We start from the raw sequence: 5,689 nt of genomic DNA on the forward strand, positions 1-5,689 counted from the left end.
ATTCGGGATACAAGTTCCATATCAAATATATGATTTGCAAATATTTTCTCCCATTCTGTGGGTTGTCTTTCACTTTCTTGATGATATCCATTGAAGCACAAATGTTTTTAATTCTGACAAAATCCAATTTATCTATTTTTCCCCTGAGTTTCTTATGCTTTTGGTGTCATATCAAAGAAATTTCTAATCCAATATTATGAAGGCTTGCATCTCTGTTTTATTCTAAGAATTTTAGAGTTTTAGCCCTTACATTTAAGTATGTGAGCAATTTTGAATTAGTTTTGATATGGTGTGAGGTAGGGGCCCAACTTCATTCTTTTGCATGTGGATATCCAATTGTCCTAGAAACATTTGTTGAAAATACTATTCTTTCCCAATGAATTATCTTGGCACTTTGTCAAAAAACAGTTAGCCACAAATGTAAGGCTTTATTTCTGGATTTTTAATTCTGTTTCATTGATTTATGTGTCTATATCTATATTCTAGGCCAGATCACACTGTCCTGATTATTGTTACTTTGTAGTATGTTTTAAAATCAAAACGTATGAGTGCTCCAACTTTTTTTTTTAGGACTATTTTGGTTATTCTGGTTCCTTACATTTCCATATGAATTTTACAACTTGTTAACCTCTGAGGAAAAAAAAAGGCAACTAGGATTTTGATAGGGACTGTGTTAAATCTGTAAATCAGTTTAGGGAGTATTACCATCTTAACCATATTAAGTCTTCTGATCCATAAACATGAGATGCAAGTCACTTAACCTCCCTGGGCCTCAAGTGCTTTATTTCTCAAGTGGGAATAATAATAGTCATTCTATTTCATAGGGTTGTTGTGAAAATGAGAAAATTCATCTTAAGGGGATTATTTATGACAGCATTATATTATAGCATTATAAACTTCTGGACATGATAACTCTGAGGAACTCTAATAACATCAGTTCATGGTCATCTCAAAACCAGTTTAATTTCTTAACAGCAACATTTCCTATTTATAAAGTGCCTACTGTGTGGTTGGTGCTTAATAGGCTCCATGGTAGGAGCAGGCTCTAGAGCCAGACAACCTGTTTTCAATTCCCAGTGTATACCCCATTAGTCAAGTTACCTGCATTTCTGGCACTCAGTCTTCTCATTTGTAAAATGGGGATGATAATAGTATCTACTTCCTAGGGTTCTTGTAAGTATTGCATGAATTAATTCATGCTTGGAAGCATGCCTGACACGTAGCATCAATAAATATCAACCATCATTACAACATCATATAGAAGAGCTTTAAGGCCCTATACCCTATGGGATCCCTGGGTGGCTCAGTGGTTTAGTGTCTGCCTTCAGCCGAGGGCATGATCCTGGAGTCCCAGGATCAAGTCCCACGTCAGGCTCCCTGCATGGAGCCTGCTTCTCCCTCTGCCTGTGTCTTTGCCACTCTCTCTCTCTGTCTGTCTCTCATGAATAAATAAATAAACAAAATATTTTTTTTAAAAAAAAGGCCCTACACCCACTGGCATTTACAACCAGATACTTATGACATGGCCTCCAGTCACTTGGTTTGCATGGTTTGAGTAAGTCAAGCATTTGCTTGGAGTTGGAGTGACTCCCCCTTTGTAAGCTAGACTGGAATGGAAATTCTCACAAAGCAAGCTGGAGACTACAGTTTCCCTGGGTGGATATATGGATAAATAATGGCTTTTAAAATGCATTTGACATTGTGCAAAGTAAAGTCTTTCTTAGTTAAATAGTAAACATGCAGATTGCTTGGGATAATGGTTTCATGGAAAACCAGTGCGACAACATGGCATCATTTCCTTTCTTAGGAGTCTATTTCTCTCTGCTTCTAGGTTTTAGCTTATTAGAAACAGCTAGGGGAGAGAGTCAGAGCTGTATTTGTATATCCATGCTGTGTCTGTCTGCCTGTCTCTGTGTCCTCAGACACAATCTGATCCCCAGTGGCATCTGGTTCTAGGGAGGTTGCATTGGATCGATTGCTGGTAAAGCATTCTGTCTGCTACCCTTCTTGAAGCTTAAGCTTAGGGAAATAATTTCTGAAATTGCTATAGTCGGGAGCAGACTGGGAATCAAGGCATCCAATCCCATAACAGCATGGAAAGGAATCAGAGAAATTTTTCTTACAACCAGAAGACTGAGGGGCTTGCAGGGGCCCTCGACAGGCTATCCGTATCCGTTCATTCCTTAGCTTCTAGGAAGGCCTATAGTAAACTCACTTAGAACAAACTGATGTATGGCCCCCACCTCTACACTCTCTACAATTTAGTCAATCTCTCAACTGAGGAGGGATGAACTTTAGGACACTTGAGCATTTAAATGAAATTGAAAGGATGAAGCCCTGAATAGGAAATCTTTCCTCCTCAAATCCCTCGATTCCCCAGCATGGAAAACCTAAGAGACAAAAGGACAAGAGAGGAAACGCCAAATAGCAACAGATCCCTTGTGCCGGCCAAGTGTTGCCTAGCAGAGCAACCTGGGTATTGGATGTGGGTATAGCCATGTGGAAGCAGTAGAGTTTGAGTAAGTCAAAGGCAGGGAAAACTAGCAGGAGCCTTGTAATCCAACTTTAGAGGGAGGCTCTGATGCTCTTACAAATATTTGAGACATTCTGATGAAATTATTTCCTCTGTTGACTGCTGACAATAATTAAAAATACTTTATGGAGTGAAAGGCTGGTAAGTGCTGGTGAGAACTTAATGAGAGCCCTGAGAAGAGTTGCATTTGTTTCTTTTAAAACCTAAGATTGTGCTCTCAACCTCCTTGTTCTCTACTCCCAAAATTGTTTTCTGTTTCAATACCTTTCCACCAAAAAGTTCTTCCGTTCTCAACGTTTACAAATTAGGCTTCCCTTCCCCCTGATCATCATTAAAATTCCTGGGCTTTATAGTGCAAATATAACTAAATACAAGGTAGAAAGAAATCTGATTGAACTCATTCAATCTAAGGTAGAGATGATTGAAAACTTTCGAATGATCTCAGGACTGCATTTTATTTTTATATATTTTTAAAGATTTTATTCATTTATTCAAGACAAACACACAGAGAGGCAGAAACACAGGCAGAGGGAGAAGCAGGCTCCACGCAGGGAGCCTGACGCAGAACTCGATCCCGGGTCTCCAGGATCACACCCCAGGCTGAAGGCGGCGCTAAACCGCTGCGCCACCGGGGCTGCCCAAGGATTGCATTTTTTTTTAATTTTTATTTTTATTTATGATAGTCACAGAGAGAGAGAGGCAGAGACACAGGCAGAGGGAGAAGCAGGCTCCATGCACCGGGAGCTCGATGTGGGATTCGATCCCGGGTCTCCAGGATCGCGCCCTGGGCCAAAGGCAGGCGCCAAACCACTGCGCCACCCAGGGATCCCCAAGGATTGCATTTTAAAAGAAGATCGGGTTCATCCAAATTAATTTCTAATCGCAGAAAAATTTGAAACTGTTTTTGATGAATTTTTCTAAAGGAGAGAAAAAGGAGTTTCTTGGTGACCTTCAGATCACACACAACTCTGCCCACACTGTGTTCACTACATTCTAATTGTAAACTCATCCATGGCAGGGAATATGGTTGCAACCTTAAGAAGTCTACAGACTCAGAACCATAAAGCCTTGAAGCATTAGATTTTAAAATAAAAGCTTTGGAAGTTGTTTATTGAGTCCTGTAAAACTTTCCTGATGCTGTCTGCCTGGAGGAAGCCTCCTTTCTCTGTTTTATATCTACACAGCAAGCTGGCCAAGACTAATGGTTACCCTGTCTTGGAGCTTCCTTGAGGAGGGCAGTAGGTAAGAGATGAAAGAGAAGATAAGCATCAAAGTGGAGTTTAGAACTTGAGATGCTCTAAACTTAGGGGGAAAGAGAGAAAGCCCCTGGGTGTATACGTGAGCCTCAGCCAACTGGGAAGATGGTGTCTGTCTTGCCTTCTCAATCTGACAGTTGGTGAAATTCAGCTTTGGATTGACACACACAGTCATGAAATGGGCAAGGATTATTCACAGGCCAACTCGCTGCAGACAACAAGTGACAGATTCTGCAGTGAGGCTCCATCTGGCTGGCCTCTAACTGATTTGCAAGTGCCTGGCTGGGCTTGAGCTTTGCAAACACTCTACCCTAAGCTTTTTCCCTTGGAGTTTCCACTTAATCATCGGTACCACTCTCTTCCCCCCATACAGAGACACACTCTGTAGTTTGCAGGGGTGGTAACTGTACCTACAGGTAAGTATCACCATCACTCTGTATGACAGAACAGCCAAACAAGACCAGAGAGAAAGGGAAAGTTAATGAACTGAAAGATTGCAAAACTTCCAAAGCACACTGCCTGAAAACATTGTAAAGGTCTTTAATGCTGATGGATTTAGCTGCTTAGTATCTTTCATAGAAGCAGTGATATTTATTATTAATAATTGCTTTCTTAAATTTCTTCATTGACATCTACCCTGCTCTTTCACCTGTCCAAAATACATTATTGTGAATCAGAACTACTAAAGAAAATTTTTTTTAAGTCTCAGTGCGGGTGCCTGGGTAGTATACTCGGTTAAATGTCCAACTCTTGATTTCAGCTCTGGTCATGATCTCAGGGTTATAGGATCAAGCTCAGCGTGGTATCAGCTTGTCCCTCTCTCTGCTCCTCTCTCCACTTGTGCTCTCTCTCTCTCTCTATCTATCTTAAATAAATAAATAAATAAATAAATAAATAAATAAATAAATATCTTTAAAAAAATCTAGAGGAGTTAACCCCACCCCATAGTTACTGAATAAGAGTATTCACATTCAAAAGAAACTTTTCTAGGTGAGTTTTGAGGCACAGACAAGGTTGCAGACCACTGCCTTAGCCTCGCCTGAACTAATTTTATCTTTACAACAACTCTGTGAGGTATGTATTATCATCCCCACTTTGCAGACAAGGAAACTGAGGCTCACGCAAGTTTAATGATTGGCCAAAGTAACAGAAATAGAAATGCACTAAGCTAAGATTCAAAGCCAGGCCCATGACAGAAGAGGACATGCTCTTTCCACTCTATCACACTCATAATTTTTCTCACTACTCTGACATTGACCTCTTTTAAACCAGATGTCTTGCCCTTTGGAGTAGCTACATTCTCTAGTAGTTTCTATCCCTTTCTTGGTTTCTAATTGTATCATATTGATGTTTGTCTACTCTTAAATCTAACAGTCATTTTCCTTAACAGAAAAGATGGAAAATGAGCAATTCTATATTTTCCTTATATTTTTAGCATTATCCTATTACATTATTGATCTCAAGCCACAATCATATATTCTTCTTTGGCGGTATGGAGAAGTTGTTCTTAATAGTTTCTAAAATCATTGAGTTATTATGGGTTTTGGCTTTCTGGGCTCTGTCATTGCAGGGTCATTCCACGCATTTATATTTGGGTTTGGATCAGTGTCCCTTCATTCATCTTTTTTCGATGTATATTATAAATATTTGCACATGTATGGGTTATGTGTACATGTATGCATAGGTACTTCAATGTCATGAATCATGAAATGCTTTTTTCTAGAAAGAATTTTTTTTATACTAGAGAGAGAGAGAGAGAGAAGGGAGAAGGAAAGAGGGAGAGGAAGAGAGAATCCCAAGCAAGGTCCAAGCTCAGTGTAGAGCCCAACATGGGGCTCAATCTCACAACCCTGAGACCATGACCTGAGTCCAACCAAGAGTCAGAGGCTTAACCAACTGA

Source organism: Nyctereutes procyonoides, unplaced genomic scaffold, assembly GCF_905146905.1.
Source record: "Nyctereutes procyonoides isolate TBG_1078 unplaced genomic scaffold, NYPRO_anot_genome, whole genome shotgun sequence".
NCBI classification, from domain to species: domain Eukaryota; kingdom Metazoa; phylum Chordata; class Mammalia; order Carnivora; family Canidae; genus Nyctereutes; species Nyctereutes procyonoides.